At 36.3% G+C, this 26,413-nt stretch overlaps 1 protein-coding gene and 1 long non-coding RNA gene across 23 annotated transcripts in view; one reads left to right on the forward strand and one right to left on the reverse strand.

Moving 5' to 3' along the window:
* FOXP2 (forkhead box P2) overlaps positions 1-26,413 on the reverse strand; it is a 412,383-nt gene that overhangs the window by 85,099 nt on the left and 300,871 nt on the right. Inside the window, exon 5 of one of the 22 annotated variants that reach the window (XM_025151568.3) lies at positions 1,560-1,630. The exons of the other annotated variants lie outside the window; for them this stretch is intronic. The gene's annotated coding sequence lies outside the window, so the exon portion shown is untranslated. The remainder of the gene's footprint in view (positions 1-1,559; positions 1,631-26,413) is intronic. 22 annotated transcript variants of the gene reach the window in all.
* LOC121109003 lies at positions 682-2,042 on the forward strand. The gene is made up of 3 exons (XR_005860636.1): positions 682-787; positions 898-1,143; positions 1,274-2,042. It is a non-coding gene; the product is annotated as an uncharacterized LOC121109003 (long non-coding RNA).

The following is a 26,413-nucleotide window of genomic DNA, read 5'->3' on the forward strand; positions in this document are numbered from 1 at the left end:
ATTCTTCATGGCCCAGTACATTCCTGCTGCTTCTCAGTAACTGAGAGCCAAGAAAACATTTCTTACATCGTATAGTTTTAGTAAAAAAGAGTAGGTTCTGGACATGCAGTTTATTTTACAACTTGCTTTCTGGGTGTGGCTTACACAGAGACCACCATCCCAACTACACTGCAAACTGAAGTTTGAGACATACTGAAATTTGAGATTCACAAACTGCTTTCTATACACGTTTTACATTCAGACCTCGTGCATCCTGCTGTAGATGATTTGGTGTCACATTCATTAAAAGATATTATAAGACATTAAAATAAATGCATAGTTGCAAGAAGATCTGAGTTTTGATGATTTTGGAGCTGGCGCTGGTTTTGCAGGTAAAACAATAAGACTGCCCCTTACATATCTCTGGATGACACGTTTGTAAGAGAGATGGATGGAGGCAGCTTCACTTCTGCTAGCTTTAGCTACTGCACATATTCTTTTTAGGTAGTTCATTACAGACACACCCTATGAAACCACATTAAGAGTGCAGGTTGCATTTGAACAACCACTTGAGACCATATAAAGATACAATTTTAACTACAGTGTTACGAGGCAACCACAATCTATCCATGTAGAGAAAAACGTAAGACTTTAAAGAGTGTGTCATGCATAGTTAGGTTTATGAGCAAATAGAAGACGGAAGGGTGACGTAGTTATTCAACAGGGCAGGGATGTCACACAATTCTCAAACAGTGAATTCAGGCAAAGGTCAATTCAGGAATAAATGCCAAACAAGACCTACACTCAGGTATCACTTATAGGTTACTACTAATTGCCAGCTTCATAAGGATATCAGCATACATGACATAAATTTTCCAAAAGGATAACCCTATTTTTATTTTCTTCTGTTTGAATTAGGACCATAGAGCAGTCATTATTTCAACAACATAACAGCTGCTGAAAAAACACTGATTTCAACAGTATCTGCTGTGTTTCTTATTCCTCAAAAATCCACACTGCAGAGACGCCCATCTTTCTTGATCTCATAGTTCTGGAAGTTGTTACCCAGACATTACGTGTAACCCAGCTTCAACGGCAGACTTAGGCGATAGCTAAATTTGGGGGATGGATTACTACGATCTGACTTGAAGCACAACTGAAACGGTAAAGCTGATTGAAGAAGATGAACCTTTTACTGGAAATATATTTTCTGAATTCTCCAATATTTCACCTTTAGTGTTAGCCAAAATAAGATCATACGACCAAAAACTTCATATTACTTCTTTCTTTGCAGATTATCATGTTTGAGCATGAAAACTATTGCAAGCTGTAACACCTACAACAAAGTTTGCATGGCCATCTCACTGGTATTTCCATGCACATGATGAGTCTGATCCTGTGATGTTTGAAAACCAAGAAGTACCACTTGGTTGTTCCACTGCTACTTTGAGACAATTCTGCTACTTGGCACAAAATAGAAGCGTTGCCAGGAACGCTGTCTACACCCTGAGTAAAAAACAAAGTTCCAAAAGTGAATGTGAGGGACAGAAACTATAGAAATGAGGAAAAAATTCACTTACATTTATCCAAGATGTCTGTCGCTATTAGTGTTGAAACTCTGCTATGGGCTGAGGTCACAAGACCCTGTAAGCTGAAACAGAGAAGCTTCAGCTGAGGGTAACTGAAGCTGCAGCACATTAAAATACATATTAGGATTATAGGTACTGATTGGAGTTTTAATTTCTTGATCTATTTTTCCCGAGGCATGAAAAGTGACCTCTATTTTTTGGTCATTTTTCAATCCTGGAGGGAAGCGATTATGAGTATCCTCTTCCTCATTAAAAGTGTTCATGTACGTTATATACAGTACATTATATGATAGTATGATGCTTTCATTGGCATGAGTCTGGAGTTGCCACATTATTCACAGATGGGGAAACCATATGTGATTTATGCAGATTCTCCCAAACAAAACTAGAATAAAACCCTTATACAACATCACATCATCATGTATGTAGCAAATGTATATAAAAGAAAAGCTAGTTTAAAATCTTTAAAATGTGTTGATTCATCACAGAGCTTTTTCTCCTTTTTTTTTTTTTTTTAATTAAAACTTAAGTCTGGGGAGTCTGATAACTTTTACACAGAATAGGCTTAGAAATACTAGAATAACTTCAAAATTATTTCTGAATGCATCTTAGTACTGTAGTTTGAAAATCTATTGCATCTTTGTCTTCTAAGGTTTAAGTCAAGTGTGTAATCTACAAGGCAGGTGGAATCTTCTCTTAAACTGTCATATAAAGATCCTACTGCTGGCTTCAGTACAATGTTGAATTTGTCACTAATTTTGGATTGAACGTTTGCCCTTCTGGCTCACTATTCACTGTGCTTTTGGGAAGAGAACTGACATGCAAGACCTAAAAAAATAGGAGAAAACAGAAAATATTACCCTAGGAAATTAGCGTTAAGAGCAGAGTTCAGAACAGAAGGAAACAGACTGGTAAATTCAGCTGAGAAAAGTGCATTTACAAACAGCAATGCAGTTTATTATCTGTAGTTGTATTGCATATGACATCTGCTAATGTAAATATGTACTTAGAGAATCATAGAACAGCACAGTTTGGAAGGGATCTCAAAAGACCATCAGGTCCAGCCTTTCATGGGAAAAGCAAGCCTAGATGAGATTATCTAGCACCCTGTCCAACTGCACCTTGAAAATCTCAAGTGATGGGGGTCCTACCAGATCCCTGGGGAGGCTGTTCCCAGGAATGACTGTTTATACTTCAAAAGTTTATTTTTTTATATTCAGACAAAACCTCTCCCAGTGCAATGATACTTGTTGCCCTTTGTCCTCTCCCTGTGGCTTCCAGTGAAAAGAGAGCCTCTGTACATATGCATGTATAAGCAAACACATGCAATGTGCAAACAGATTTTTAGACCGTAGGCAAATCTGTATCTGATAATAAGAAAAACAATTCCAAGAGCAGAAGAAACGCAATGAAATCCAAACTACAGAAATTCTGAGTTAGACAAATAACAACAAAAGCACAGATAGTGTATACAGATGAGAGAATTTGGAGATAGCAAAAGTACAGTGAAGGGTGGAATCTCTGAGCAAGGTTAAAAAACAAAATTGGCATCACACTGTATGGATATTTATTTGATTTCTTGTGCAATAGTAATGAGATTGATAATAGGTGAAAATACAGTAGATAAAAACTAAGAAACTATCAGGATACTGTAACACTTTGTCATACTCAAACAGTGTGAAACATTAAGAAATCCAGTGAAATGTTCCATGCTATAGACTTTTTTTTTTTAAATAACTCAAGAATCCATCAGAATCCTACCAAAAAAAAGGCAGTCAAACATATCATTCAAAAGATCAGCAAAGAGGATAACATGATTCTAAAAAAATCAGTTATGGATGAAAAAAATATTTCCTGCCAAAAATAAAGAATCAGAATGTAGCATTTTATTTTCTTTTAGCAGAAGAATATAGCGAACAGTTCAAACTCTGAGACTAACTCAGCAGAATAGGAGAAATGGTGGCTAAAGTATCCGTAATGGAATACTAAATATATCACCTTTACCAATTTATTTTCAGTACACAGATCTGAGAACTAGTCTGACGTTCCATGAATGCATGTAAGCTCAAGCTGAATGACTATCTTCCAGTCTTCATGGGATAGGATAGATGCCACATCACCCTATTCCTACTGGAATCAGTTGCTCTCCTTCCCCAGATGAGAAACTCTAACACAAAATAACAAATTGAAGTTGAATTTATTATTGTCACCATGACTGGTCTAACAAATTATTCAATCTAAACACTGTATGTTAGGCGATGTAGAATGTAGTTTGACATGCTCAGTGTGGAAAGAGGAAAAGCTCTATCGACAGTGAGCTCAGCTTGTTTCATAAGCAGTAATTTATTAGGAGGGAAAGAAAAAAAAAAGTAAGATGGGGGGACATTGCTGTGTCCAACGCAGAAAGCCTATGCTGAAGACAGTACATTTGAGTTTAACTATATAATGAAAGGATAAAAATAGGAATTTCTGTGGCCCATTTTATTAAATCCTAATTAGATATCCCAATCTAGCTCTTAAAAGTGTGTTGACTATGCATTGACAACGATGTGTTGACCAGAAGTGTCTTGTTTATGAATGGTGACGAAGCTCTCAAGCCTGAACTGTTACAGTGAATGGCTAAGACAAGGCGTAAGCATCCAATGTTTGGTGAAATAAATCCCCCTTCCAACAGACCAATTAACAAACTTTCCACTGGTTTGTGTCCCATGCAGTCACTTGTATTTATGTTAAACAGATGTAAAAACAGACTAGTCTGTATTGACTTCATAAATTCAGCCTGTATCAGATAGATGCAATGCCTTAAATCTTACTCCAGATGAACAGAAAAAGAAAAACAGCATTCACTTTAGCTTTCATTCAAGTATGAATGAAGAACGCTGTTGAAAGCCTCAATCATTTCATTCTATCAGAAGAAACACACCTTGCAGCCAAATATCCTATACCGCACCTGAAGAGACAAACAACCCTCAAATTCCCCTCCCTTCAGTTTTGAAGAAAAACCCTCTCTGGAATAAAATGGAAGAAAATTTTACAATCTACACGTGTACACACAGACCAATACAGACAGAGGAAACAGCCATGGAATTTTAGGCATTAACATGCATATTAAAAAAACCTATAGAAAAAAATCTGATGCTTTGGGAATTCAGATACTCACCAGACTGACTCTTATGGCCATAGCTATATAAACGAATTCATGTTTTGAATATTGCTCCATAAGTAGCAAATATTAAATTCATGCTTTATATTGTGTAATAGTTCAGTACTAACTTTTCAAATATTATATACCCTTCAGATATACACAGATTATGAGATTAGATGTGACAGTAAGACTGGCCTAGTTAGAGATACACATGACAAATTTAGCCAGCCAGTAAAGGTAACAATCACCATTTTGATAATCAATTTCAGAATTGAATTGAATTTCCAGAAATGACTTGAATGAAAATTAGTTCACAGAAGGATGGGGATTAGTACAATATTTTACATTAATTACTTGGACAAAAATAAAATAAGATACAATGAAAAAAAACAAAACAAAACACCTATATTATTTTGTAAATATTTACAGATTAATCCAAATTTATCAACCGCTGAAATTAATCAGAAAGCAGACCAACGGCACCTGATGCAACTCGGTCATCACCATAAATCCAGACAATGTATCAGATTTCATCAGATAGAGGTCATATTTTAAATGAAGGTAGAATTTGTTATGCATTATTCATCCATCTGAAAATATTACAAGGTGGGACAACTTTTTATAGTTTATTACCATAGCATATTACAAAATGCATTTGCAAAATAAATGTTTAACCGATGATTCTATGACAAGTCGTTTCAAAGCATATTATAAGATGCAAATATTGTTAAAATACGTGTGCATGTTTAATGCATGAATTACAGTCATCAGACATGGTATAAATTGTCACAAAATTTAACAAATGATAATAAGATATTTATAAATGGCATCCAAACATAAAATGTGCACTGAGAAGTAAATGGTACTAAAATTAATCCTTGTATGAAGGCTCTTTTTTCCTCGTCTCTTCTGCAGAACAAACTGAGTTAGGTGATCTCATGGCTTGGATCCCTCTCAGCAATGTCCAAGATAAACTCTTCTCACTAAGCTTCCAAGGCAGCCAGAAACTTCAGTCTTCAAAAGCTTTCCAGAATAAAATCACGGATAGTTATCTATCAGCTAGACAGCACGGATTAGCTTTAACAGCACTTTCAAAGTGTTTCTTATGAAGATTTAAACTGTGCTGAATAAATCTGAGTGTTTACTTCTGCAAACAAATTATCTGAGAAGGCAAACTGTTGAAACTCTTCATGACAGTTCCTTGCTCATCAGAAAAATCACCTTCAGTGCAGTAGAGAAGAAAGAGCCTTATCTTTCAAATACTGCTCATTTGATCAGTGATATTCAGTTTACATCTACTGATCTATATGAGCTCCTTATTACTACTATTTAAAATTTAACACCATAAAGAAAAATGTTGATGAGAGAAATGGTATTTACGCTTTTTAGCATTTGTGCATAACAGAGGGCTGTCATCAGGATACTTCCTAGTCAATTACAGAAACTAATTGGTCTGCCTGAAGGGGAAATTTATATCCATCCCATCTGTAAGAGTCAGACTGAGAGGCTGACAAGATCCTGAAAATAAAGAAGTCCTCACTTCCAAGATCAGATGACTGACTAGAAAAAAGAACAACAGACAGAATGAGTGAGAATGAGGGTGACTGAAGAGAGATACCACAGTCATGTCCTGTCAGCTTTTGTGCAGAGATCTGCCGGTATGTGAAATCATTCATAATTACAGTACAGAACTTTAATGATTTCACTGTAACTAAGTAATGTTATAAACCTACTTTAAATCTGCCAGGTTTCAGTTGCTGAAGAAGTTGATCTCCAGCTTCTGAAGCGTAGTCAAAGAGCATTAGCTGGATCTGAGATGTCTGATCCTGTGATAGGAATGTTGACATTGTTCTCTCTCTTAATTTTCTCTGAAGTTAAACAAGATTAGGTACTGAAGCAGGACCTCAGGGCAGTAAAAAAGGAAGTAAAGTAATAATTTTGACAGAATGTGCTAGAAAAAAAAATCACGCAGCTTTAGAAGTAAACTAGACAGATTCACGGATGAAAAAACTTTATTTCATATTTTTGAAAACGAAGTGTTCTGAAGCCTCACAATGCTTGGAGAATGTAAAAGGGAAGGACCTCAACTTTTTATCCTGCCTTGACATTCCACCTTCCCCACCCTGCGTAACACACCCGGGTTGGGCGCTTGCACAGATGGGGTAGTAGGAGCTGGCTTGCGGTTGTACTCTGCTAGACTTAAACAATGTATTCAGAAGCCTGGATAAGGTGCTATGAGATGTTACACCTCAGAGGATGTGCGCATTACTCGCATGAAGTTTACAGTTTATGTAGCTTATACAACAGTGCTTTTTCAGGGAAGCACAGATGAATGTGCATCTGCGAAACCTGCCTAAGGAAGGCTCTTACTTTCTGATCTGCAGTGATGCAAAACACTTTCAGTTGTTCAATATATAGTTCCATTTAGGAGAAGAAAAAATATATTGGCACTCTAAAAACAAAATTATTTATTTTCCAAATATTTCATGACAGAGGCCTGCTTTGCACATTCAAGCCTCCTTTTGGTACGTACGGTAACTGTTTCCAATGTTACACTTTTTCTCTATCATAGAATGGCCTGGGTTGAAAAGGACCACAATGGTCACTGAGTTTCAACCCCCCCTGCTATGTGCAGGGTCGCCAACCACCAGACCAGGCTGCCCAGAGCCACATCCAGCCTGACCTTGAATGCCTCCAAGGATGGGGCATCCACAACCTCCTTGGGCAACCTCTTCCAGTGCGTCACCACCCTCTGAGTGGAAAACTTCCTCCTAATGTCTAACCTAAACTTCCCCTGTTTCAGTTTAAAACCATTCCCCCTTGTGCTATCACTATCCAGTTCTATAGGCCATATTCCCTTTTTAAAAAATCAGTATTATGTTTATACTATTAATACAGCAAAGACTGGGTTGGGAATACTCAAAAACCACCTTTCTATTTTCATTATACCTCCAAGACATCCTGCTCAGCAAAGCATCCAGTAAACTTGTGGCTAAGTACTTATTTTTCCTTAAAATCCCTCACATGCAAGGTCCTGCAGAAAATGATCATTTCTTCACCTTTTCCAAATACAAGGAACCCAGCAAGCTGGTAAAGCACAACAGGCTCTGAAGTCAATCTTCAGCCATTCCTGTATACATGTCTTGCTTACTAAAGATGTGACCATTCTGGTAGAATGCTCCGCACATGGATAAAAGTGGCTGTCTCACAGTCAAAGTGAAGGTCAAGAGGATACTGCTTGGAAGTGTGGAACATGCTATGCAGGACACTCCCCATCCTTCCTGTAATGGCATTGCTCCTTGCTTTATTGACACTGGGTACTGTTTAACCTGCATTGTAAACATGGAAAAGTTTCAGCTCAATCCACAGCAGGTTAAAGAACACAAAACAACAGAGACCAAAAACACAAGAAAGAAAGTGTCCTACACTAAAGTGAGATTAGAAAAAGATGGCTAAAAGATGAATATTGTAAGAAAATTTGTAATAAATAATATCTCCTTATCGTATGTTATTTTTTTTCCCTCTGAGACTTAGATGACAAATACTTCAAAAACCAACATACTTTGCAAGTATTGCTTAATACAGAAAGCAGCCTTACCGGCACCTTCAGCTCTTGTGCAATTTCAAATGCAGGAAATGATTAATGACAAACAAACAGTAACTTTCTACATAGATTTCCACAGCTGTCATTGCAGCTCTCTTTGTTTATCTCTGTGACATAAGGATTCAACAGAAACAAAGAAGCCACTGATTCACAGAGAAATTAAGTCAATTACAACACGCTCTAGACAAGTCGAATATCTTAAGTCCAAAAGGACTACATTTATTAACTAGAATTATTCTTATGTGGATAAATACTCAACAGGCTTTAAAAATAGCCGAAATCTGATGAGAATATGTCTTCTTTCAAAAATTAACACCTTGCTTTTTTATCTTGATTTAATTTTTTCCCCTAATCTTCTTTACAATTAATTATGCTCTTTTAAAGAAGTTTTTCTTTTTTCATGATATACTTGGCAGTTTATACTGGTCACACATGTTAGGAAAAGGCACACTACTCTAAACGTGTGTAGTTTCAAGGCTTCAGTTTGTGTACTTTCAAGGCTTCAGATTATAGCATATAAGGCATCAAAGAAGTTCAACTGAAAATGTGCCACATCCGCGACAAGCAGAGACACTGCAATGAGCTCTGCCTGTAGTTTGGCATATTTATGGATGGTGCAGGCACTCTATTTTGCATGAAGTCTACCATTCTGGAAATATTCAACATTTTGTATTCAATTTCCAGTCATCCTGCTTCTGCATACTTGCATATGGCTTTATGTGCACCTCCTCTATATTTTTTGTTCTGTTGGTAGTTTGTGACTTTCTCATCCACAGATTTATTAACAAGCTCTGGTAAGAAATGTACGTATAGTCACAACTTCTAGAGCATGGAAGGGAGAATGGTCCAAAAACCTACAGGACACCTCTAAAACAAGGAAATGATCGTCCCCCTGCTACTCAGCTTTGGTGAGGCCACACCTGGAGTACTGTGTTCAGTTTTGGGCTCTGCATTACAAGAAAGACACTGAGGCCCTGAAATGTGTACAGAGAAGGGCAACAAAGCTGGTAAAGGCTCTGGAGCAAAAGTCTTATGAAGAGCACCTGAGGGAACTGGGATTGCTCAGTCTGGAGAAGAGAAGGCTCAAAGAAGACCTTACTGCTTCCTACAACTATCTGAAAGGAGACTGTGGTGAGGCTGTGTGGATTGCAGAATCACAGAATCAAAGGGGTTGGAAGAGATCTCAAGAGATCATCAAGCCCAACCCTCAGCATTGGCCTCTTTTCCTGTGTAACTAGTGATACGATGAGAGGGAATAGCCTCAAGTTGTGCCAGGGGAGATTCAGGCTGGTTATTAGGAAAAAAATCTCTGAAACAATGGTTAGGCACTGGAACGGGCTTGCCCAGGGAGGTGGTGGAAACTACATTCCTGGAGATATTCAAGAAATGTTTAGATATGGCACTAAGGGACCTGGTTTAGAGGGAAAATATTGGTGGTAGGTGGACGGGTGGACTAGATGATCTTGGAGGTCTTTTCCAACCTTGGTGATTCTATGATCCTAAAGGGTGTCCTTGATGATACAAGTTGGGTGTTTGGTAGACTTGAGAGATTTGTATAGCTGAATACATTTTATTTGAAGAAGGAAGTGTTTCAGATTTAAAAACTATGACATCCTAAAATCAGAGGCAGTCCAAGGAAAGGAGGTGGTTAAAGAAATTCTGTAAGACTTCATGTCAAGGTCTGACAAAAAATGCTATATTGTCATGAAAACAACAGGTTATTCATGGAGATCGCAAAGCACTGTTGTGGTTTTCTCAAAGAACAGAACAGTGGCAAGGGATTTGGAGAGTGAAGTTTTAATCTCTATACTTAACATCCCTCCTGATCTGACCATCATAGAGCTGCTACGAGCTTCATCCAACAGATCTTGGGATTTCAGGGTCCTAACCTAGCCTATCTTCAATTAGTCTGATGAGATTTACACATTCTTTAGACAGGAACAGTAGACCTTTTGTGGAGTAAAAATCCAGTTTATAGATGAACACTGGCTACTGTTGTCCCAGTAAGACAGGATACAAAGAAAATAGAAGAAACAAAACAGAAGAAGAGAGTCAGTATCTGGAGAGTCTGCACTATGATTTCCATTTTAAATAGGTCAATAAAAAAATATTCTTTACAGGCATGTAGTCCAAGCCTAGAGAGACAGACGGGAAACCTGGAGTATGACTGGAAGTCCCATGCTTTCATGTACTAAAAAAGAATCCCAAGAAAATCTCAATTTAGGCAACTGAACCAGAACACATTTTTGGCAGGAACTGTGCAGACACCAAAGCAACTGATCTAAGAAGAAGAGATTCATCTCATCAAATGTAAGAGTTTTCAATGCAGTAACATAGAGATGACAAGTGCTACAGTGCTCCAGAAATACGAATAATGAAGACACCGTGGTATATTTTGTTCCTAATGAAGTCTAGAATCAGGAAACAAACAAAACAGAAAGGACTGAGAGATCAAGCCTAAAGCAGAAAAAAGCACTATGAAAATAAGCAAAACATGAAAAAAACCTCCACGGATAATTCTCAAAAATGTTCCCATATATATGCATATATTAAAAAGATCACTCATTTATCTGTACAAAACCAGTTTTTGGGTAGTTCAGGTAACTGATTTGGGTAAATAACCTGCTAACATGTTCTTTAGGAACCAAAGATCCATCAGTTTTTGAAATGGCAAGTTTGTTTTATCTGCTCAAGATTTAGGGAACAAAGAAATTTCACAGACATTATGGGGAAATCTTTTTCTTCCTCAAGTAAGAAATTCTTATGAGCATTATTAATAATTTCTGTTAATATTTTTTAGAAACAATCTAAATATCATTTGTAACTAGAACATGTTTTACATACTAAAAATATTACTCTGGTTTTGAAATAATAGCTTGCTGATAAAAAGTATTACATATAGCAGACTCTCACACAGATATATATGAATGGGGATGAAACCACATTCCCCTGTGGCTTTCAAAGTACAGCTTTACTAGGAGTTACACACAGACACAATATACGGTCTGAAATAGTGGGAGTGCATAATGGAAGTATCTGTGGAGACACAGAAAAAAAGAAATGATCCTTCTTCAGGCAATTGAATGGTATTTTTATATTAAAATGAAACATCCCAAATTCAGCATAATTTCATGAGATCATACTTCAAACTAAAAATGGTATTATGATATTTTGTCAGCACACTTCTCAATTTTCATATACCTAGGATTATGTTCCCTTGTTTCAATTGGAAGGATTTTTGTGTCTGCTCACAAGAAGATAGTGCGTTCCTTCTCACAACCTGTGACTATACTGATTTTTAACACTCAATGCAAACGGTTAAATTATCAACGTAAGCAGTTAAATTACTCCCTCAAAATGTATCGTATTAATCAATACTGTCTTTCTTCTACCACCATGACATTCACTACTTGTCATTCCACATTCCTCCGGAGGGCTACAAAGTCACCTCAAAGCTTGATAAGGCTAAATAAGTTTTCGGGTCAACTTGAAATTTTGACATATACCATATAATTCAGCCCTTTTTCCAGATCATTAATAAATATATTAAACAATGCCTTCTAATGCACAGGTCAGTGGTAGACAGAAATGTTAACCTTTTGCCATTCTGAAAATTGACAATTTATTCCCACTCTATCTTCTGTCTCTTACTGTGTCTCCAACTTATGACGGAACTTTAACTTTCACCCAGAACTATTCAGTTATCTTAATAATCTATTGAAAAAGACTGTGTCAAAGGCATTTTGAATGTCCTTGTGAATCATATCCCTTGATATGACTTTAAAAACATTTATTTTGTAGACCAAGAATACTGGAATCCTCAGTAATGCAGCAGAGATATGCGTGCTCTGCAAAGTCAGTAAACTTTGAGGCCAGCGAAGACGGCCACGATTTGTCTCCCAGAAAGGTCAGAGCACCAAAAACTTCCAGCTGAATCAGTAATGCAGAAAAATTAATTATAAGGCCTTATTTTATCCTGTTAGAATGCAGCACTTCAATGCACATGGTAAGTCACAAAGGCTGATGAAAGACTCTGAAGCAGCAGCAGCACGGACAGTACCACAGATGTGCGAAGGCTCCCACATAGCTGACCAGGAACAAACTGTAGGCACTCCACAAACACAGTGTTAAATAACTGTCCTGTACAAGGCAAATGATGACAGTGACAGACTGATAGGAAAAACCTGTCATGATAGAAGGCAATATATGTGGCTAAGCTTTCTATACATCAACTGGAGAAGTCTGAATGATTGACTTGGAGGAGGATAATGAGGTACCCTGCAATCATTACAGACAGCACGGGAGAAAGTACAATAGGGCTTATCTGAAAATCTAAAAGTAGGAAATTAATGGCTCATTTTTTTTCTACTTTATGAAGAATAATAGGTATCATGAAGTCAGTCTGTGAAGGATTATAAAACTAAAAACAAACTGCCTGTACTTGATGCTTTGAAGGGGAGCTGGGGAAAGATACAGAGAGAGATGTTAGGGAAATAATCTGTGCAGAACAGTGGCAGCGAGGAGATAAGATGACATTTGTCATGTGCTGAAAAGAGGCCAGCTGTAGTAACTGAAATGTGGAGAACCTGTATGAGAGTTTCGGCTTTGCACACAGCTTGAGAATCTGTTCCTTACTATGGATGTGAGGACTAAAAATGATACCCAGATAAAAGATGTACGTTGTTTATGCTCCAAGCTTAAGAGATGACAGTGATGGAGAAAGGAGAGCAGAGGACGGATTATTCCTATTGGCCTTTAAGACCTCTAGGCATCCAAAAATTGACATTAGAAATATGGGGTGAGCTGTATTTGTTCTTTTTTACTATGAGATATGATACTCAGTGTGCAAATCACGAAGATGATGATTAAATTTCTCATTTAGATGGACTGCAGTAAAGATTCTCTGAATTACAAGGATATAAAGAAAACCAGCAAAGTGTTCAATGTAACAAGGATAGAAGAACTCCACACTGAGCCAAGTATACATACTGAGCTTACAGATTCGCTAAAGTTAGATGAAATCAATGGCAGAGCAGATGAAGTCAATGAAAGAAAGCAGCAACTTCAAGTATGAGCTTTTCATCAAATTTGTCCGTTTTGATCATAAAATCTATTTTATTTTCTCATGTAGTTTTGCCCATCAATTCGTTTTTCATAGCAGAAGTCATTCAATTTTTTGGGAAATAATAAAAAAATATCCAATGTACACTTGGTAAAATCTGTTGCTACCAGTGGCACTGTAGCTCAGCCCAAAAGGTGGCTGATAAGAAGCAAGAGGCCTTTGCTGTATCCAGGAGTCTGTCCTTAAACATCTACTATGAAAAGTTACCTTCAGTTATAATCTATGTACATGTTAGGTATGAAAAGAATACCAAGTTTTGTTCTTGCAGGTATGAAATGTTAGTTTCTCAGCAAACAACAGAAGTAAGTTGTCAGTGATCCCTGAAGCAAAAGTTCTATCTGTAATTACAGAAGAACCAACACTTTCTGCAAGAAATACCATTTCAACGCCCCCAGGACAGGCGCTGATTTGCAGTATATGTATAGTGGCGCGATTACGGAGCTGGCAAGTTGTTTGATGCAACCTAACAACACAAACTCACTTTTGTGTAAACACATATTTAAATACCTAGCTAACAGATTATTAGCATCCTGCTTAGTGGTCAAAATATAGAAATTTTTATGATTGGGAAATAAATTACAATTTTTTTGGAGAGTCTAGGGCAGTGCTTATCTATTTTATTTGAATGATGTCTAACAATACTTGAAGTACAAGCAACTGTTCTAGACACCATCCACTCACTTAATATTTACTTGCACCACCCCAAAGCAATTCTAATGCATAAAATGAATTACGGGAGGATAGTATCCAATAACTCTCTCTCATATTTTGTTACAGTTTTGACATTACATTTTTCATTTATGACTCTCATATCGTACCCAGACAAGAATCAGCTAGTAATAGTAGGAATGCATCCCAGATAGCAAAAGAAGGAGCAAATAATAGGAAAAGATTAATTAAGCACATGGTAAAGTGAATGAAAAGTGTTAAACGTAAATGAAGAAGTTAATTCAAGACACGTCTGTATAGCAATGTCTGTATTCCTGTTCAACACTAAGCTTTTAAGTAAACAAAAAAATGAATATTAACTATGCAAGTGGTATAAATTATTACTCCTTATCAGTTTAAACTACGTATGAGCAACTGATGAAGTGAGAAAAGAAAAATCAGAGAAAAGCTACACAAAAGCAGATGCAATGTTTATGAAAAACTGAATTATACTACAAATTAGCTCTTCGTCTTTTACAAATGTAAAACCCCTTACGACTACTTTAAAACTTTAGGAAAGCCACCTTCCATCTTCGGTTTCTATTGGACAAAACTAGTGTTTTATGAATTGCTGTTGTGTGATTGGTAGCAGAAGATGCAGAGCTCACTTGCTGAGTTTGCACCTTGAAGCACTTAGCCCAGTTTGACAGCAAAAGGTCATTCCAGTGCTGGACAGGGGAAGCCAGGGGTGAGCACCACCACAGACAGCTCCATGCTCACAGTGTGCTTCCAGCAAGGTCATGTGAGAGCTGCTGTTCTGTAAGCAAAAATGTAAGGAACTGCCAACATACTGCTAAAACTGCCCAGGACACAGCTATATATCAACTTCATGCTGTTTTACTTTAAAATGTGTCTTATATGCTGCAAAATCAAAGACTATTTTCTTAAAGGGTTATGAAAGTAGTTACAGATTCTAGTTTATGGCTGATATTGCTAGGCAAAGAAAAGAAGTTAAATTACTTGAGAATAGGCAGCAGGTGATCGACAGATATCTCACATAACCAAGTTCTATTCGTACACTGATTTCCAAAGAGATTAACAAGAAAAAGGACCCATATACCAGATATCCATCCATATATCACAATTTAGAAGAAGGAAAATAAATAAGAAATCAAGCAACCAAACAAATAAATAAAGGAGTGGAGAAACAAAACATGATTTGGTGAAGGATATTTTCAACTAAGATTTGAATAACGAGCTTGACATAGCTTTATACATGAAAGATCCTAACTGTATTTTTTTTGTTCCTATCAGTTATTGACATTATCTCCAGAGGTTATAAACTGATGAAACTCACTACTTGCATAGTGTGAGTTATGTTGCTGGCAACTAAGTGCATTTTGAGAGAAAGAAATCAGTTTGCCATCAAGAGGCAATTTAGTTTATTTGTAGTGGGATGGAGAAAGCCTCTGGAACTACTTAGAATTTGTCATTCTTGCAGTCTGTACTGTACACAACAAAATACTAAAAGATTATCATGTACCAAGCGCAAAATTCTACCTTGATTTTCATAAGTGACAGAACATAAGCTAACAGAGAGGCAACATTTGAAAAATTGCAGTAGGTCCTCCCTGTGTTCAACATGGCAGGATAATAGAAAACCTGTGCTCATTTTTTTGGTAAAATATTTGCTCAAGTGTCTTTTGCAAAAGTACTACCTAAGTTAACAGGACAAGAACGTACATATTGCAAGTTGTTGAAAGCTGTCTCTTTTCACATCATATTGCAACTTTTAGCTATAGACTTCAAAGAAGTCACTCTCATCACTATGAGACTTAAACAGAAGTGCTTTTTTTGTAAGGAAAAAGAAAGGCATGAGAGACTGTGTATGAAGAAGGTATTTTAGAACTCCAGAAAACATAATTATTTTTAAAACCTTACCTTTAAATATATGAAATGACACTTTCTGCATTACAGCTTACTTACACTTCGTACCCTTTGAAGGAAGCTAGCATGTATTTTTACATTTTACGCAATGTACAACTAGAATCCTCATTCTGTATTATAAGTTCCCTTCCAAATAAACTGAAGAAAAAAAGAAGTTTGTGTTGCTTAGGAAAAGATGTCCCTAAAACTCCTAAACTCCTAATGAAGCTGCCTTAATCATTCAACAAAAATATTCATGATGTAAACATACCGAGGCAAATCTTCTGCCAAATAGTAAGCCAAAATAAAATAATGATAAAAAAACTCTTCCATATTTTAAATGTTATCTTTAACCTCAGAGGCATTTTTCACATAAGCATCCACATTTTCTATTAAATTGCTACTTTTAGACAGTACTCTGTGTAGTGTGATCCTCTTAATCCACAATTCAGGAGTGATAATCATTCTTTCCTTTTTACATTTCTAGGAATCTGTTGAAATGCTTGGCTGCCTAAACTGCAGTCATTTCCTTTATGCAATTGTAAATTAAATTTTGTAGAAGTGGAGAGTGATTTAAAAAAAAATTCTTTTAAGAAACTTAATACGGCAAAGAAAATTCAAGAGGAAGAGACAGTGACGGCTCTGTAGGCAGCAGAAAATACCAAAGAAATGATAATTTTATGGTTACATCATATGTAGTCTCCTCACCTGAGCTGACACAGAGTACAGCCTATTTTATACAAACATAAAACTCACGTTGCTTTTATCTTCTAATGCTATTTTCTCATCTCTTTAACATACTAATGATGTATATTGACTGAATCATAAATAAGTGTTTTTCCTCATGTTTATCAGCCATTTTTCCTGGAAAAATACAATCTGTTCACTTTGCATTCTGTCTATTAAAATTACACCAAAGTGACTAAGTCGATTACAATGAATAAAATACAGTACCTGGAATACCACATGCATAAAAAATTAATTTGAATAACAGGAGTTACAAGCACTAAATTTTAGAAAAGTGTGGTTCTACTATTGTGTTCATAAGGGAACACTGAAATGATAAAGAGGATTTCAAGGATAAACAATGCCTTAAAAAAAACACAGCAATTATTAACTGTAATTAAAAGCAAAATTATACCATGAGTTTACATAAAATTGCATTATACATAGAAAATTTGATTCAGGAAGCATTATCTTCTCACTTAAGGATAAAGATAAACCTAAGAAAGTCCTACTTCCAACAAATATTCTTACAGTTAGGGAACACCCAACAACAGTGGCAGACTATCAAAGATGCTACAATAAATGATTTGGATTTTCAGACAAACTGTCAGAAAGTTCTGCTTCAGTTTTTTTAGTGCAAACTCAGCCATTGGAAATGAGAATATAAAATGATATATTTATTACTTCAGTCTATGCTCTACATATTTGTATGCATGTTCATAAGAAGGTCCAGCCACTAGACTTGCTTAGAGTCAAAGTATTAAAACCAACTGCATCTATTTATAATTCCACATTTTAATAGCAGCTATATACAATACACAAGTAATAGCTTAGTATGAGAAAACTGAGGTCAGTTACTCTCACAGGGAAATTTTATCCTACTGTTTAATCAACTGACACCAGACTTCCACCTCACCATTCTATGCAACTGATTCCCTTAAACTTACTAGAGATCCTTAAGCATCAGCAGCTCAGTAAAGCTAATGTGGGAAGGGCACAGTGTTTGAAGAGTCTCTTTTCTACTTCAGTGTAAAACAAAACAGAAAAAAAATTAAAAAGGTCAGCCATTACTTTCATTTGAACAGCAGTGCTAAGTGTCAAAATGGTTGGCTATAAGTAAGCTTGTGAAGTGGATATCTAAAGCACCCAGGTGCCAACACAAGCACGAGCTAAGTAATCTAAGAGAACAGACAAGAAAGTGTTTGATTTACTATGAACATTTCTGTATATAAATAAAAAATCCTGCAGGCATTCAGCTATCATCCCCCAGATCTAATCAGTAAATATACTTCACACAAATGTGATTTGGCACCAGTACGCTTTAGTCCAAAGCAGTATTGTACTACTGAAGTACCCAAGCATTGTGCAAAAAGTAATTCATTTGCACTCAAATCACCTTCACGCATGAATTATCTGCATTTCCATTTTACAGATGGGAAAACTGAGTCACAGAGCTTACAGATGACTTGATCAAAATTATTTGTCATCTTAGCATCACTGGACATCACCATTTAGATGATAAATCCCCTCATAGAGTACCTGACTCTACGAGGCTGGGTCCTTCAGTTCTGGGCAAGCAAAGTAAAGAATAAGATGATCTTCATCACACGAAAGATTCCAGGACATATTTAAATCCCTTTCACATCAGTAATGGGAATATTTCTATGTTTAAAATGAAGTATATCTTAAAGAGCTTGTTAAATCAATGCTATACAGATGTTGTGATGTTGTGTAGTTCAGGCATCCAGTATATCATGCTGCCATTCTAATACAAAATGAGACAAAATTCAAATATAGGGATTTAACTTGCATTAATACATACCGGAGAAGGTACACTCAATCACCAACATCACAGATCAATGACGTTTCATTTTGTTTTGAATTCAAAATCATTGGTATTCTTGGAATGTCTAACATGCATTCTGCTCACAGACAAACTACAGAGCCCAGATTAGAAAAAATAAGCACACTAAACTTCACTGAGATATCAAGGGGCTGAATCATGCAGAATCTCAGAATTGCAGGGGTTGGAAGGGATCTCAAGAGCTCATCGAGTCCAACCTCTCTGCCAGAGTAGGTACCCTACGAGGTGTGAAGGCACATAAGCTCTCTAAAGGTGTACAAAGCAACACTTTCCCCCCTTTTTACATTCACGGTGGAAATGGAAGATCTACCGCCAAGTGAGACAAAACGAAATCAGAGCACATTTACCAAGGGAACAAATCTGTACTCTGGTTGTGTAAGTTAGTAAACAGGTACAATACAACTGTACTGGTTTCTACATTATCTGTAGCCAAACTAAAATGGTTATATCTAGACTGCTATGATCTCTTCATGGATGAGGACCACAGACTGTCTGAGTGCCCATGAGTCCTTGTCCTTTCCTAGGTCTGGCGTGTAATCACTTAAGAGAGGGTGGGAAGATGACAGAACTATCCTGTGACCTCAACATAATGAAATAAAAACAATCTGCTCTAAATGGAACTTCATCTCAGAAACTAACAAACAGATTTCCATCTAAATTATTTTGTCAACAGCGTGGCGGTATCCTTGCTAACCTTATTTGGCACCAGTGAATAATTAGATACACAGGGGTGTGACTCCAATTGAAGGTGTTGGCATTGTAGCACTCTGTGAAAATATTAACTATGAGGTTAACTCCAATTTTCTCTTCTTTAATTAAATGCACATGGTACTAATGAGGTAACCTACTGTTCCTTGATAGCACTAATTAGCTAAGAGGAGAGTACACTCTCACACTGCAATTTAAACCTAAAAATAAGGTTGAAATATGCTAATTGCAGACAATTTAAAACAGTACAAGTTGTAGAACTAGTCATAATAAGGGGAACTGACTGCTTTACAGCTCTACAGCTGTATTTTTAACCAAAGTTTGATCAAAATAAACTTTGGTTAAAATTAAAACATGTCAGGCAGTTTTAGAATGATTTGGCAAAATATCCAGAAGTCTCTTCAAGAATTGTTACTTAATTCACAGTATACAACACAAATGGAAAAAAAAAAAAAAAAAAAAGGAAAAAAAATCTGAGTGCTCATCCAAGAAAAAAAAATTATATCTGATGTAGAAGAATTCTTTTGGTTGGAATAGTTTAACAGTTTGAAGCTCTGAATTTTCATAAATACTTTCAAGTCTCATTTGTAGAGGTGCAGAGCAGCTGCAGCTCACATTGACGTCAGTGGAGTCCTGGCTGCTCAGCTCCTCTGGAAATCTGGCCCTAAAATTAGACTTTTGAATGGGAATGGGAAAAAAAGGAACAAAGAAAATACATGCTTTCTATAGAGAAAGTACATTCCAAAGAACAAATCTGTGATTCTACGTAGAACTTTGAAGTTCCTAAAACAGTAACTGCAACATTTTGTACTGTAACCAAGCATATTCTTCACAAGACAACACAGGGTTCAGTTCAGCATCAGAATTACAGACAAAGCTCCAAAGCACATTCATTTCTAGTCATTTCAAGTTTTCTGATTTAGAGCCTCTACTGTTGAGCAGACAAGATGTACAACAGTTTTGATTTTTTTAATTTGTTTATTAACCTTGAAGTGAATGAAAATAGCATGGCCTTCATAACCAAAATCATCAATTGTATTCTCTGAACTACTACAGAAAACTCATGGGAAATGGTAACAACTAAGTTGTCATTCAAGAAAGAAAGAATCTGTTCATATGTATCCATGGATATGAATGCATGCTGCACATCTTATTATCAGAAGTCTTCCATAAAGCATAATGAATGATCAATAAAAAGTATGTAACAAGTTGACTGACTTTGCACTACATCTTTTGCTTTAATTTTAATCCACTATTTGTCCCTAACATGTATTTTTCAGGCACTGAAAAGTTAATTCCCAGATAGTACTTCAGGAACTTACAAACATAGGTTGTTTAATTAATACTATGTTGTGGGGTCTAGCTCCTTTATTACAGGCAACATGGCTACACTGCCAGCGCACCCGTAAAATGTCTGTTTGCCATTTCCCAGGACACTATTGCAACCTGTAGAACTTCTTGGAGGACCACAGCTACAATATGCTACAAGAGGAATGAAAAGGTCATCAAAGAAGTTACTCATGTCTCTTTTGCTAGGTTATTCCCAGCAATGTCAAAGAATCCCTTTAGTAATTTTGGATTACGTGAATGGACACTGTATTTCCTACTGTAGAACAAAGCAAAGACTCCTAAAGGACCTTGTCAAGCAAAGCTGTGCATCAGATTATTCTTGGTTCCAAATAAGTGACTCAATTTTGTGTGAGTGAGCAAGACAAATCAGCTGGGAACAGAAAAACTGATGCAACTAACAGTATCTATGCAACTCAGCTGATGTTTTGCCTTAAGCTAATGCCAATGCTATGGATTTGGCTGGGATAGAGTTAATTTTCATTAGAGTTTTTTATGATGCTGTATTTTGGATTTTTGATGAAAATAGTGTTGATAACACACTGATGTTTTAGTCATAGCACAGCAGCGCTTGCACTGAGCCAAGGACGTTTCAGATTCTCATACTACCCTGTCAGCAACGGGGCTGAGGTTGCATAGAGAACTGGGAGGAGACAGGACCAGGACAGCTGACTCAAACTGGCCAGAGGGATATTCCATACCACATGGTCTTATGTTGAGCAATAAAAGCTGAGAAAATTTTGCTCGTCCTCTTTAAATGACTTAATGAACAATTCCAATAGCAGAAGTGAAGCTGGTTCCTCACACCATCTCTGTGCAGGTTAAACACAACTACTGTGCAAAGGCATTCTGATGGCCCTAATCCATACACCTCTGCAACAGCCTGTGGAAGAAGATCAAGGCACTGGAGGAGAGGTATCTCTTATCCTAGGCATAAAACATAAGGACAATTAAAGACTCATATGTTTAAATTTCTTAACTATTTTCCAAAGTTTGTGATCTGAACAGCCATATAATTAACAAAATAATGTAAGTCATTACCTAACCTAAAATTGAAGTATAAAAAGTGTTAAAAAGGAATCAGTTGTGTGTCTAGAAGGATTTTTTTTTTTGTCTTTTCACTTGCTCTTTGCACGCTTTTCTGCCTTTTTTTTTTTTTTCCTAATGAATTTCTACTGAAGTCTGTGAGAAATTCAATAACAGCAAGATAGCTTGGGCAAGATTCCTAGCAGTTTTGAAGCACAGTTGTTAAAAGTGATGGAATCATCTAGTTCTCCAGTACCTGAGAGCACACCTTTTTAGTGCTACCACCTCCATCTTCTGTCTAGATTATTTCTGACCTAGAAAGAAGTAGTGAGCTCTCAGAGATTCTGGGAAGTACCTACATAGTATAGCTTCATCTGACATTTCTGCATGCAAACATCTCCAACGACAAGTAATCAAGTGGAAGTAAAACATTTTCTAAATGCAAAGATAATTAATGCCACAATAACATCCCACTGAAATGATGCATATGATTCAAATTGATTAGAAAAAGAGATTGCAATTTTATCTGGTTGATGGTTATAATGTAAAATGATACAGTCGTGCTAATCCTAAAGAAAAGATTTATCATCTTCAGCTTCCTTCATGAAGATCCTCACAGCCTCTTCTTTCTTAAACAGATAGTTTTCATTCCATTAAGACTATGCTACTAACTGAATGAAAGATTTCATGGGTAGGTAACGGGCTGTAAAGAAAACATCTGAGTTAAGCACAGTGGAAATCAATACAATCTTAAATAATTTGCTAAAGGAAGAAGCTACACCTGTTCTGTTCCTTCTTCAGGAAGGAAATTTAGAGACAAGAAATCTACTGAACTGATAGCTTTCTCCCTTAAACCTGTTGCTCACATTCTCAGGTTGCTCTCATGTATTTACCAGCTGAGAACACTGTAGCATGGGGATAAAGCATAGGTAGAAACTTGATGCCAGTGAGTTCTACCTTTGAACCGACAGCTATCCTCTTATTATTTTTTCTTTTTCTTGGCATGTATCCAAAATCAAAACAGATTTTTCTTCTTAAAAATAAATAGTACAGCTCACCTGTGCCATGACCACAGCAAGAAGAAGAGCAGAAAGACTTTATTCTAATCTTGTTTGCCTTGTAGCCAGCTGTTGGCTGCCAATGCCGTCAGCCTCTGCTTCCTGAGGAGCTCAGCCTTGACCAGCTGTTTATCTCAGCCTTTAGCACAGAGCTTCTCGCACAGTGCAGAAGGCTCAGGTTAAAACACAAAATCTACCTCAGAAACAGTATATAAAATTGGCATCCATATGCGTTTAAAAAAAGAAAACAAGGTATAGAGTATTTTCTTTTAATAGATTTTAGATTATTAATCAGATCTACTAGCAAAAGATATAAGTAAGAGAAGACAGCAAAACCGAAATCCTAGTGCTTGCACTTTTACATTGGGTAACTTCTGTTAAGTAGGTCCACATCAGAAGGTAACTCTTAGAATTGAAGAACATAAAAAGTTACTATACTTGTTTGTTTGTTTTTAATTTTGGACATCTTTTGATATCAGCTCTCTCTGATCTAAAAATACAACACATCTCCATCAATCATTAAAAAATCTAAGCATACTAACAACATGAAGTAAATAATGTTTAAATACACATACTTAAACTCTAAGACCCAGTTGATAGTATTTAAATACAGAATGTTTTAAACAGCAAAATAGCTTTTTTAAATACACAATTCTTCCTTTAACATGTATTTCTTCTGATTTAAACAGAAGAGACATGAAGTCCATGAAGGTCTGTAAATACGCAGTACTTTATATAATGTACATAAAATAAATTTCAACACAAGAAAATATCATTTCAGTAACATTTTAGAAATATTTCACCATATGCTAGAAACTTCTCATTCATAAGCTCATTATCCAATAGCAGCTCTCAAGAATAAAGCTAATTTACATGTAAAATAAGAGTATGATCTACTCTTTAAAGGCACAATGATAAACACACCAATTTGACAATTACATTAATATGAGTATTTGCATAATCTGCCTTCTACACCTGTTCCTAATTTGAAGCAGCTGCAGAACAAATCACACTACGTAATCGGAATATGCCATAGAGTCATGTTAAGAACACTAACCTTTCTTAGGGAGTTTTTATGTTGTTGTTTTGCCTCATTTGTTTTGAATTTCACTGAATCCATAAAAACAAACTTTCAGGTTACACTGTTTATCCTCATCAGAGGTAACATATATAGGATAAAATAATATTATTATTTTACTTCATTTTCAATAATGAGGAGAATTTAGTCTTCACAACAAGGAAACCAATGCACAGAAACTCTACATTTTGCAGCTTTTGACACTAGATACACCTCCTGTGAAGTATGTTGAAAACACATGTACAGTTAACATCCGATACAATAGAAAACTGACAAATGGAATTCTTATGCTGTTAGCCAAACAAGACGAAGTGGTCACCGCTTCCTTTTCTTTCAATTTCAGTGCTTTCCACTTTTTAGAAATCTCTCTGTTTCATACTTGCAGCATAAAAGGAACAAAAAAAAAAAGCTAACTGAATAAGTCAAAATGTTGGTTCACACTAATGAAACATTCTTCCTACATGCTGGCCCCTTTTTGATATACAAACAAGAAATAATTGAGTAATTTAATACAGTGATTCTCTTCCTATACATTCTGGCTGTCACTAGGCCCAATTCTGTAATGTCAACCTCAGTCAAACTGAGAGAAAATCAGGGGAACAACAAGACATGTAAGAAATAGCTGACAATATCACACATGCCTGATACAGTGATGATTGTGCAAGATAAAGCCAAATGCAAAATGCTAAATTCTAATGCTAATGCTAAATTCTTATTCACTGAATAATCAGATGGACAAACATAGAATCCAACACTCTTCTTTCCATAGCTTCCACAAGAAAAAACAACCTATTACAGCCCATGCACTGCCTAGGGTGTTTAATAGTTTTACTAAAAGCAGGAGGCTCTCTGTGCTTCAGAACAAAGATTTAGGACTGGAAGACCTTTTGGCTCAGGTCCGGTAATCAAAATGTTGTATCTAAAATGCTTAACAACAGACTAAACTTAAATTCTGTTATAACTTAGAATAATAGGTTTGAACAATCCTGTATGCATCCCATCACTGAATCATAGTCCAGTCATAGCAATTTTGGGACATTAAACATCAGCCCCTATACTATTGACCAAAAAACATACAAGTTTTATACAAAAATTGAAAGAGAGATAGTATTGTACTTTCTGGTGATTTATTCAGTGCAGCAAAGGGCATGCTATCAGCCTGAAGTTGTAACCATTTCTGGCCAAACAACACCAACAAATGGGGACCTTAACCATCAGCAAAATAGGGAACTAAAGTAGGACAGAAAAATGACAACCAGCTGGGAACAACATGTAGGATCACCGTAGGTGATCAGAAACGAACATGGGCAAAGGCTAAGCCAAGCAATTAGAAGAATTTTCTATATTAAGCATGTGCATATTAACTTCATTGCAATTCATCATTTTCCTCTGCTACAGAAAGATATTTCAGGAGAAACACATTCTGCAATGCTAAGCTGAGGTCATATTGGGAATCAATTCCTTTGATACACAGGTATGTCATTTCCTAGCAGGTGACCTAGCAGGAATCTGGACTAGGACATTCCTTACTATTTCTCCCTGCAACTGAATATTTAGCCTTTTAAGGTGAAAAACAAATTCAGTATTTTGATAGAATTTTATAGGTCAATTGGATGAGATACTGAACCAGCCTTTGCTGACTGTGAAAGAAACATTCTTCAGGTTGTTTCAGATGACTCTCCATCCTCTCGTGCTGATGCACCAAGAGAAAGTGCATGCATCCACTGTTCGCTGCCCTCCTATCTGACCAGATAAACATATCAACAACATTTATGCCTTTATATTCTATGTAACAGAATGAAACATATGCTTACAGAAAAAATATGAAAAAAGTTAAGCCGATCATATATGTTAAATCAAGGTTTGATCATCCTTGATGATACCATCTGAAACACACTTGGTTTCAGAACAGAAAATAAATATTATATATTAATAGAAACCAAAACGCTGCTAAAGAACAATTGGAAAAGAGGGAGAAAGAAAGAGACAAAAATCTCATTAAGCACATTTAAAAATAACATGCAGAAACTTGATAACATGCCCAAAATACTGAGAATCTTTTAACACTACAGTAAAAAATGATACATCAAATGACACAAAATGATATATCAATTTGTTCACCCTTCGTCCTTCCAAATACAAAGCTGCATTTTCATTTTAAAGTTCAGACCATTCTTGAAAGCATATTCTTCAGACTGGTGGGAAGGTTTGACCTCTACTGCCTTACCACCAACATCTACCTCTGATGTTGTGGGCCAACATAACAAAATAGGAGGCATAACTTTTGGAGCAGCCCTTGTCCATAAATAGGGAAAAAATGAATCAGAGTTCTGTTACTTGCAAATTCATAAGCCTGTCTGTGTTCAAGAGGCATTTGGATAATGTCCCTGATTTCCACTTTAACTTCTGATTAGCCCCTAAGACAGCTGGACTGGACTCTTCCAATTGAACTGCTCCATTCCATTCCATCTTTTCAGATTGTTCATTTTTACCTGGACATAAGGAAGTTTTAATAAGTTAGCAACATTTCTCCATGTCTATTATATGGTTACTTCTATGGCTACTCACTTTCAGATCTAGATATATCAAGTAA

Source organism: Gallus gallus, chromosome 1, assembly GCF_016699485.2.
Source record: "Gallus gallus isolate bGalGal1 chromosome 1, bGalGal1.mat.broiler.GRCg7b, whole genome shotgun sequence".
NCBI lineage: Eukaryota > Metazoa > Chordata > Aves > Galliformes > Phasianidae > Gallus > Gallus gallus.